Genomic DNA, 10268 nt, shown 5'->3' with positions numbered 1-10268 from the left:
AATATAATGCGCTAAAAGAACGGAGGGCTGATTGAGCAAATATTCCCAACCTTTAGCGCATCATTTCATTCAGGACCAAATTGAAATAAGCGCAAAAACTGCAGGGCCAAATTAAAAAGTTGCAGACTTGATTGTAAAGCTATTAAAAAGCGGAAGGGCTAAAAGCGCAAATTGCCCTTCCGCACAAAAAACACGAGGATCCCTTTGCTGGAGCGGGTCGGGTCGCGGGTTAGAGGTACAAAACGGCGTCGTTTTGGCCTCTGAACCCCCACCCCCAAAACGGCGCCGTTTAATGTCTTATTTAAACCAAAAAAAAAATTTAAAACATTTCATTTCTTTTAGTTTTCAACAAAAAAAATCACCCTCCTTTTCTCTCTTAAAGCTCCGGCCAGGTTCTGACCAAGTGCTTCGGCGCACCTCCGCCGTAGCTCCGCCGCAAGCGACGGCCGGAGGTGCAAAATTGAGCCTTTCGGGTCCCTTTTTGAACCTAGTGGCCTCTATAGCATGGATTCGACGTCGAATCACGGGAAAGGTGAGCCTAAATCCGAAAAAACGAGGAGAAACCGTTCGGTCTCTCCTCTTCCAGCGCGGCGCAGGTAAGGCTTTTTATTTTTGTTTTTGTGTTATTTTCTATGAAAGATAAAAAATATTACAGAAAAATAAAAGAAAATAGATATCCGAACACAAAGAGAGAAAAAAATCCTTTTACTTCTTTTCTGTTTTTCTAATTATTTTTGTCAAAAAAAACCCCCCTTTCGTTTTTTTACAAATCGACTTTATAGCCGAGAATAAAAACTAAATTTTGCTATTCTGGTCTCGTCTGATTCTGTTTTTGCTTCTCTTATTGCGTGTTTGCAGGTTATGGTAGAGCAGGTGGTAGCAGAAGGCGTCAGAGGCGATGGGACAAGGACGGTGGCAAGTAGGGTGCCAGAAGGCCACTAGGTGCGGCGGCAGCAGACTAGGGCTAGGTTTTTTTTTTATCTTTTTCTAATTTGATGCTTTGGGCCATTAGGGCTTGGGTAGTTGGGCTGGTATTTTTTGGGCTTAGGTTATTGGGTTTGGGCCCCGGGTAAATTTGGGCTGTACAGCTGCCCCTCTTTGCTTGTTGTCGTATAACGAGAATAGAGCAAAGACAAAGAAAGACCAAATTTGCCCGGTCTCGCCGAGTTTTGACTTCTTTTAATGCTTCTCTTTTCAAGTAGCTTTATTCCAGTCCACTGTGTATTGTTGCTTCAATCCACTCCACTGTACTTCAGAAATATCTGACTTGTAGCTTCAATCTTCTTTGTAGCAACTTCAGGGGGACGTGATTTGGGGTTTTAGTCTGCTCCACTGCAACATCAGAGAGATAAGACTTATTGTGGTAGATTTAATTTGACCTACTGCAACTTAAGAGGTATAGGATTAGCAGCTTCAGTCTACTCCACTGCAACTTCAGGAAGATAAGACTTGCATATTCGACCTGCCCTACTGCAACTTCAGGGGGATAAGGTTTGCTACTTCAACCTACTCTACTGCAACTTTAGAGAGATAATGTTTGATATGATCTGCTCTACTGCAACTTTAGATAGATAAAATTCATCATTTTAATCCGCTCCACATCAACTTCAGGGAGATAGGATTGGTTTCTTCTGTCTGCTCCACTACTGCTTAGGGAGATAAGACTGGATGCGATCTGCTCTACTGTAACTTTAGAGAGATAAGATCTGTGTTTTTAATCCGCTCCATTGCAACTTCAGGGAGATAGGATTGGTTTCTTCTGTCAGCTCCACTACTGCTTAGGGAGATAAGACTGGATGCGATTTGCTCTACTGCAACTTCAGAGAGATAAGATTTGTGGTTTTCGGTCTGCTCCACTACTGCTTAGGGAGATAAGATCTACAATCTTCTACCTACTCCGCTGCTGCTCAAGGAGATAGGGCTGGTGGCTTAAATCTGCTTCCTACTATCTCGGGAAGATAAGATTCACCGTCTTCGATCTGCTCCACTACTGCTTAAGGAGATAAGATCTGCAATCTTTAACCTACTCTACTGCTGCTCAAGGAGATAGGATAGGAGGTTTAAATTTGCTTCCTACTACCTTAGGAAGATAAGATTCGCCGTCTTTGATCTGCTCCACTACTGCTTAGGGAGATAAGATCTACAATCTTCAACCTACTCCACTGATGCTCAGGGAGATAGGACTGGTGGCTTCGATCTGCTTCATTGTCAGTACAAGAAGACAAGATCTATAATCTTCGACCTACTCCGCTGCTGCTCAGGGAGATAGGACTGGTGGCTTAAATCTGCTTCTCTACTACCTTGAGAAGATAAGATTTTTCGTCTTCGATCTGCTCCACTACTACTTAGGGAGATAAGATCTGCAATCTTCAACCTACTCCACTGCTGCTCAGGAAGATAAGATTGGTGGCTTAAATCTGCTTCCTACTACCTTAGCAAGATAAGATTCGCCGTCTTCGATCTGTTCCACTACTGCTTAGGGAGATAAGGTCTACAATCTTCAACTTACTCCATTGATGCTCAGGGAGATAGGATTGGTGGCTTCGATCTGCTTCACTGCCAGTACAGGAAAACAAGATCTATAATCTTCCACCTACTCCGCTGCTGCTCAGGGAGATAAGACTGGTGGCTTAAATCTGCTTCTCTACTACATTGAGAAGATAAGATTCGCCGTCTTCGATCTGCTCTACTACTGCTTAGAGAGATAAGATCTGCAATCTTCAACCTACTCCACTGCTGCTCAGAGAGATAAGGCTGGTGGCTTAAATCTGCTTCCTAATACCTTAGGAAGATAAGATTTACCGTCTTCGATCTGCTCCACTACTGCTTAGGGAGATAAGATCTGCAATTTTCAACTTACTCCACTACTGCTCAAGGAGATAAGGCTTGATATGATGACTTCAATCCATCCCACTACAACTTCAGGGGTATGGGTAACTTCATTGATCTGTTCTTTGGGGAACATGACCTGTAAAATCTATTTCATGGACCTATTTATGCCTAGTGTTTAGAATATTATGATTGGAATGAATCAAAATTTCCTAACTGGATGTGTACGAATGATATTTGCATGAATGGAGAATGCCATGAGAATGATCTCTCTTTAATACTTAGGTTGTCATTACTCGCTGTTCATCAAGGTTCTACCACTAATGGCTTATTGCTCAGTCAGTACCTTTGACAGAAAAACCAAAGAAATAGTCGTAATTTAGACTATTCTTTCTCAAATGCTTCCAACCCCTAGGTTTGGTTAGTTCTAAACAATAGCCTTGCTTCGGGTCCTCGTACTATTTAGAAACTTTTAGAGTTATATGCAGAACTTCTTCTACTTGAATATTATCAGTCCAGTAATCGTTATTTCAATTTGAAAAAGATTATCAAAATGGACAAGATGAAATTTTGTTGAGAGCAAAGCTCAAAATGAATGAATCAATCAAGATAGCAAATTTTGCTAGAATACAAAATGAGAATAAATTAATCAAGATGGCGTATTTTGTCAAAAATACAAAAAATGAATAAAATGGAAATAGGTGCCCCAGATATCGTAGCATGAGATTCTCTGCCCCAAACTTCTTGAGGACCCTTTTGAACTTGATATGTGTTTGGAAGTCCTAGAAGACTTTGCTGATGCCCCAAGATATAACATCTCTCCTTCTTGCTAATTCAAGAGGACAAGGCTACCGTATGCCCCACCTTTAATCAAAATTTGAATTGCCCATTCCTGGGTTTTCAATTCAAAACCCCTTTGGTCTCAAGGCGCCCTTTGTGGGTTTTCACCTTGGCCTCTCCTTTTTTTCCTTTTCTTTTTCATTTTTCTTTTTTTTTTCTTTTTTTCAAGTGAAGTATTTATTACTCGAATTAGAATTCTCAAGATTAGGCAGATTCTTGCTGTCTATCTTGGTCAATATCAACACTCTCCCAGATAAGGCCTTCCACATAAGGTCCTTTCCAGTTTGGCATCCACTTTCTTTTGAACTCCTTTTGTATGGGAATGATCTTTTCGATACCAGGTGCTCCTCATAGAATTCTCTGGAGCGAACCTTTTGGTGAGCTTGTATCATTTACTTTTGATACATTTGACCATGACAGATAACTTTGAACATTCCTCTTCAATCGGGATTAGATCCACAAAAAGCTCAAAGAGAAAGAATCTCAACTTTAATGGGTAAAAACTACAATAAGCCAAGGAGAAAGATGTTGCCCCAGTAGAGTTTTTTCTTCTTTTTTTTCCTCCACTGAACTGTTCATTTTGGGACGATATGGTGTCAATCTTGAACAGATTGCAAACTTCTTACAGTTGTTCAAATTTAATGCATTGTCAGATATGATCTTTTTTGCATTTTATTGACATATGATTTCTTCCAGAATTTGCTGACTAACCATTTTGACATTGGCATATGAAGCAGCTTCCACCCACTTAGTGAAGTAATCAATGACCACAAAGATGAATCGATAATCGCCAAAAGCTTTTGACGAGATCAGCTCAATGACCTCGATGCCCCACATAGAGAAAGGCCATGGAAAGGTCATAACATTAAGAGATAAAGGAGGCACATAAATCTTGTCTCCATAAATTTGGCACTTATGGCATTTCTTAGTATAACCGATGCAGTCCCCTTCCATGATGGATCAGCAGTACCCATATCTCATGATTTATTTGGCCATTGCAAAATCATATGCATGTGTTCCTCAGACACCCTTATGGACCTCTTCCAAGATTTTCTTAGACTTAACAACGTCCACACGTCTAAGTAGCTTAGGCATACGAAAACATCTTTGAATTGTTGGAGTAACTCAATGACGTCTCGCTTTATCTCTGCAGTGATACAGGTTCCGATCTTCACCTCTTTCTCTTCTCGTAAGTTCACAATTTTCACTGATTTTTTTGTAAAGCAAGATTTGTTTCTCGACTTGTTCTACCCTCCTTAACAATCAGGAGATAAGCTACAGTCTCGGTCATCTTTAAAGTCCTGAGATTCCTTTGGATACATATCTTGCTCAAAAGGGGATTCTGAGTCAATAGCAGTGTCACTAATATCATTGATATTTGGAGACCTATTCTAGGGACGAAGGAAGACTCAAAGAGCTAATGAATCAAAGGATAATTATCTGTGTGGTATAAGTATGAATGAAATAGAAGGAACAAAAGAATGTTTGTCAAAGCAAGACACGAAGATGCATTTCGTTGAAATAAAAATAGTGGACATGTGCCTTTTTCACAAAAGAATTTTCTATTGCTCCCAGACTTAGAGCAATAAGAGTGTTCTGAATATTACTCTGGTCCTAAAAACACAAGAATCTCCTCTACAGTCCAGTTGTTTAAAACGCCTCTAGGGATGTAGAAACAAATTCCTGATAGGTTTTTTTAGTTCCTTCTTCAAAGGCACAAACATCATTACCTTCCGAACCATCGATATATTCAAAGAATTCCAATTCTTTATCACCCATCTGGCTCTGCACTAAAGTTCTAAATACGACGTACTTTTGGATTTTAGGAAATTTATTGTATGTAATGAAATGTAATGTTGATGCATGAATGCGCATTTTTGGATTTTAGGAAATTTATTGTATGCAATGATATGTAATGTTAATGCATGAATGCAAAAAAGATACGTTAATTCTTGGTTCAATTCTACTAGAACAACTTTTCTTTACATAAAGTGGACATATATATGGTTTTACCCTTATAGGCGGAGACATTTGATCCTCTTTTTCATCGAGTGTGAAGATAAATCTCACGAACTCTTCAAAAGGGACGTCTCTTCTATCTCCTTTTTGCTTGATCCGGGCCGCCACTCGTTGCTCACTCATCCTCGTGATGCTCGTTGGATTCTCTTTAAGAAAGTTCTGCGGCTCTCGAATAATCCTTATCATCTTAAATCCTTGGGCAACGGAGCAATAGTCGTGTAGTCCTCCATTAAACTATCATCCTTCTCTTATCACATTTTCTTGGACCATACTCGGACAACCATATTGTCATCCACTTTATCAAGAGACCCATTTTCTTATGACAAGCTCTGTATTTAGCAACTGAACGTGAATTAACACCTATTTGTTATGATGAAAATGTAATGCAATCATAACAAAAAAGAAAATAGGTTAGTACAAAGCAAAACCAAGCAAGAATAAATAGAATACCTATTCGGGTGACCACTAGGGGTTTGGTGTAATTATTCCTAAGGTGGGCAATTAGGGTTCACTATATGTAGTTCGGCTTCTAAAGTAAGGGTACCCAAATCGGCAGATTCCTTGATCCTCACCCGTTATAGGCTCATACGGACCAAGTTCAATTCAGGGAAATACATTTCCCTATGGCTGCACGGAGATAAAAATCTCACGAAGACATAGGTATGGATGTATCCTGAAAGCGATCCGCTATCCTGTACGGAGGTGAAGACCTCACGAAGGAAATAGCTTTTCACTCCCACTTAAAAGGAAATAATCACTACACCAAAATAGGCTTTTAGCGGCACTTGCCGCTAAAAGTTTTTGAGGCGCTTTGAAAAGCACCGCGAAAAACGCCGCTAATGACTGCGTCGCTAACTTTAGTGGCGTTTTTAGAAATAAACGCCGCTAAAAACCAAGACCTTTAGTGACGCTTTCATCACAAATGCTGCTAAAGGTCATGGTCTTTAGCCGCACTTTTTCCACAAACGCCGCTAAAGACCATGACCTTTAACGGTGCTTTTCTAACAAATACCGCAAAAGACCATGACCTTTAGCAACATTTATCCAACAAACGCCGTTAAAGACCATGACCTTTAGTGGCGCTTATCCGACAAACGCCGCTAAAGACAACAACTTTTAACGGCGCTTTTCCAACAAACACCGCTAAAGAAAATAACATTTAGCGGCGTTTTCCAAACAAACGCCGCTAAAGACCCTAATCTTTAGCGGCGCTTTTCCCACAAACGCTGCAAAAGACCATGACCTTTAGTGGCGTTTGATCCGGGGCTGCAGACTTACATAATCTTGGATTCTTGTTGAAAAAATTATCCAAATATTTTGAATCATATTTCTCATCATTAAATTTGTCCCACCATTTAGTCCTGTAATTGCGAACTAATAATGGAATTCCAGTGTGTTGGTCTTGCTCATAAGAATAATTCCATGAGACAATCCAGGAAATGCATAGTTTTGAGAAAAAATGGATTGTCCTGTAAATGTGTTTTTCTTTCCAAAATGGTTGCTGGTTATCAGATCTTTGCATGACTCTAGTCATAAAGACATCTTTATACCATTTAAAATCGGTTAATTTTTTACATTTTAAATTTGATAATAATTCTGAATTTCTATCTTTAAGATGAGAAGGATCTCCAATGAAGTGTTTAGAGATTGAGAAAATTAAAGTTGCTACTGCATCTTGGATTTCTCTTCCTTGTTCGTCTAAAATAATTCATTATTAGTTCAGCCATGATTAAAAGAAGAATACCTGGGATGTTGTATGTAATTCGTCTTGGCTTCCAGGTACAGATCTAAAATAATGCATTTACCTGGGATGTTGTATCTAAAATAATGCATTTTTTAAAACGCCACTAATTTTGGCAGATTTGTAAAAGATATTTTTTTTATATTTTCAGCCCTCCTATAAAAACAAATCAGAAGAAACCAAATCTAAACCAACCAAAGAAATAAATCTATATAATATTTAAAATTAAACGAATAATATATAAAAAATATCAATAACTAAAATTCGTATTATTCTTACAAAAATGTTAAAAGTTAAAATGATAATTAAAAGTCAAAATTGAAGTATATTTACACAATAGTCTAAGACGGCGGCTGTTGCGACTGCCGAAACATCTTCATCATATTCTGAAGTTGCTGCTGGAGTTCATCGTAATTTCTACGTTGCTCTGCTTCCCTTGCTGCAGCCTCTACTTCCCTCGCTGCAACCTCTGCTTCTCTCGCTACCGCATCTGTTTTAAGCTGCAGCTGGAGTTCTTCATACTTTCGTTGAACCTCAGCTTCTCTCGCTGCTGCATCTGCTTTAAGTTGTAGTTGGAGTTCTTCATATCTTTTTTGAACCTCAGCTTCTCTCGATACTGCCTCCGCTTTAAGTTGTGTAATTTGCTCAACTGTTTTTGCTTGCATCTGAGCCATCTGGCCTCTTAACATCTGAACTTCAGCTTGAGCCTGACTCCCCGAACTCATGTATTGTTGCGAGCTGGATCCAAAATATTGGGATGGGTTAACAAAATATCCTTGAAATCGAACCTGACCATACCTTTCAAGACCTAAAACTTCAGTAATAATCCGGTTATCAATGCCGTCAATATGAACAGAACTATCACTGGAAGCAATCGCTTTGTACTCCGCCTTTTTATCCTTTAGTTTTTCCTAAAAAAATAAATCACATAGTTAGGAACACAATATATATTAAAAAAACAAATGCAACATAACTTAACAATATTTGCATTACAAGAAATGAAATAAACCATTAGAAAATAAACACTATAAATAATTAAAAAAAGTCAAATTGTATTAATCAAACGTACCATAATTTCTGCAGCTTCAGGAGTCATAGGGTTTCCATCTTTCTTCCTATGTGTAATGTCAAAAATTTGAAGGCGTCCAACTTTTTGACCAGACGACAGTTCCTACAATACAATAGTAAAAATATTATTTGATACAAATATATGCCAGTATTAAAAAATTCAAAATACCTCGGCCTGAGCTACACATGTAAAACTTTTCGACCCAGCTGTGTGAGTGAATTTTTGTTTCTACCTACTACTTTTTTCAACTCGTTCACGATCCTACGTTTTGAAATTATTAGTACGTTAATTAGTAAATACTATACACAAAAATAATTACAAGATTTTTGTAGTAACACATACCTCTCCTTTCTTCGAAGTCCAAAATCTAACAACCTCTTCCCACTGGTACCTCAGCATTCCCGGCGGGACATTTTGTAATTTCTAGTCGAGTGTTGTTTTTGTCTTAAAATAGTCTTTCTTTAAAGTGCTCTTATGGTATCTCCATCTTTTTCCCAATGCCTTTTTTACATAAGCATCGGAGACCTCTAGAGCAAATCTCGCCTACAAAAAACACAAGTTAAGAAAGTAAATATAAATGAAACTTAAACCCAAGTATTATAAATGACATTAACGTTTTGTTACCTTAATGTTATCGAGAGCTTGGTTATTGTTACTCTCGGGCATTTTATGCCATGACTCGAAGTTAATTGGCAACATATTTGCATTCCGTGCTAGAATGCCCATGTATCCTGCTAAAAGGCGAGCTTCTGATCCAACGGGTTGACCAAAGCTATTACTGGATACTTTGACACGCTCGACTGGATCTAGCTTGTATAAATCCCTTAGTAGCGTACGTCCTCGAACTCTCCGCGTCCCACCACTTTCAGCTGGAAAATGTTATATTGTAATATAAGAATTTTAAAAATAAATAAGCAATAAGTCAACACGCATGTAAATTAAATGTTAAATTACTTTCAACTTCTGTAGGTTCCTCAGGTGTAATCGGAACATTCGAAGATCCAATAACAGTCTGTTGTTCAGTGCTGTTTATTCCCGCCGAGTTTGGAGTCCATTGAAGAATGCTTAGCTCTTGCACTTTTCTTCTAGGCATTTTATCTGCAAAACAAATAAAATAGTTGAAAGCTTAGTATACAATTACAACTATAATAGCACATATAAAATAGTTGAAATATATAATAAGACCAATATTTATATTATGATATTACATATAATTAAATAATCGTAAAAGCTTACTACATTATAATTCGTAAATATCTTCATCTGTATCCTGGCAGACCCATTGAAATTGTGAACAAAATTATGAACAGGATATAAACAAATTATGAACAAAATTTTGCAACGAGAAATGTTATTAGATTTATATTATTTTATAAGCTATAGAGTAAGAATTATTATGCAACGAGAATTGTTATTACAATTTAATTACTTGACAGCCTATGCGACCAAATACAACAATTATTTGATAAGGTATACAGTAAGAATTATTGGGTAGAAAGCACCTTTAGATTTATATACAAAATAAGATTTTTTCCAACACTATCAATGGCGTCATTGATCATATAACCTTTTCTTTTTCCCTTTAGAAACAGATACAAAATAAGATGTTTTCCACCTCATCCACAATTGGCTACATAACATAAAATTTGTAGACTATATGGATCAGTCACGGTCACCATCATTTTTTTTTTACACTTTCATAATATTATTCGTATAACATTATTATTCTAATAACATTTTATCGTTTTCTATAATACAAACAGGATAGTG

This window comes from Gossypium hirsutum, chromosome D03 (genome assembly GCF_007990345.1).
Source record: "Gossypium hirsutum isolate 1008001.06 chromosome D03, Gossypium_hirsutum_v2.1, whole genome shotgun sequence".
Classification (NCBI taxonomy): Eukaryota; Viridiplantae; Streptophyta; class Magnoliopsida; order Malvales; family Malvaceae; genus Gossypium; species Gossypium hirsutum.
Note: the sequence above shows the minus strand (reverse complement) of the source record.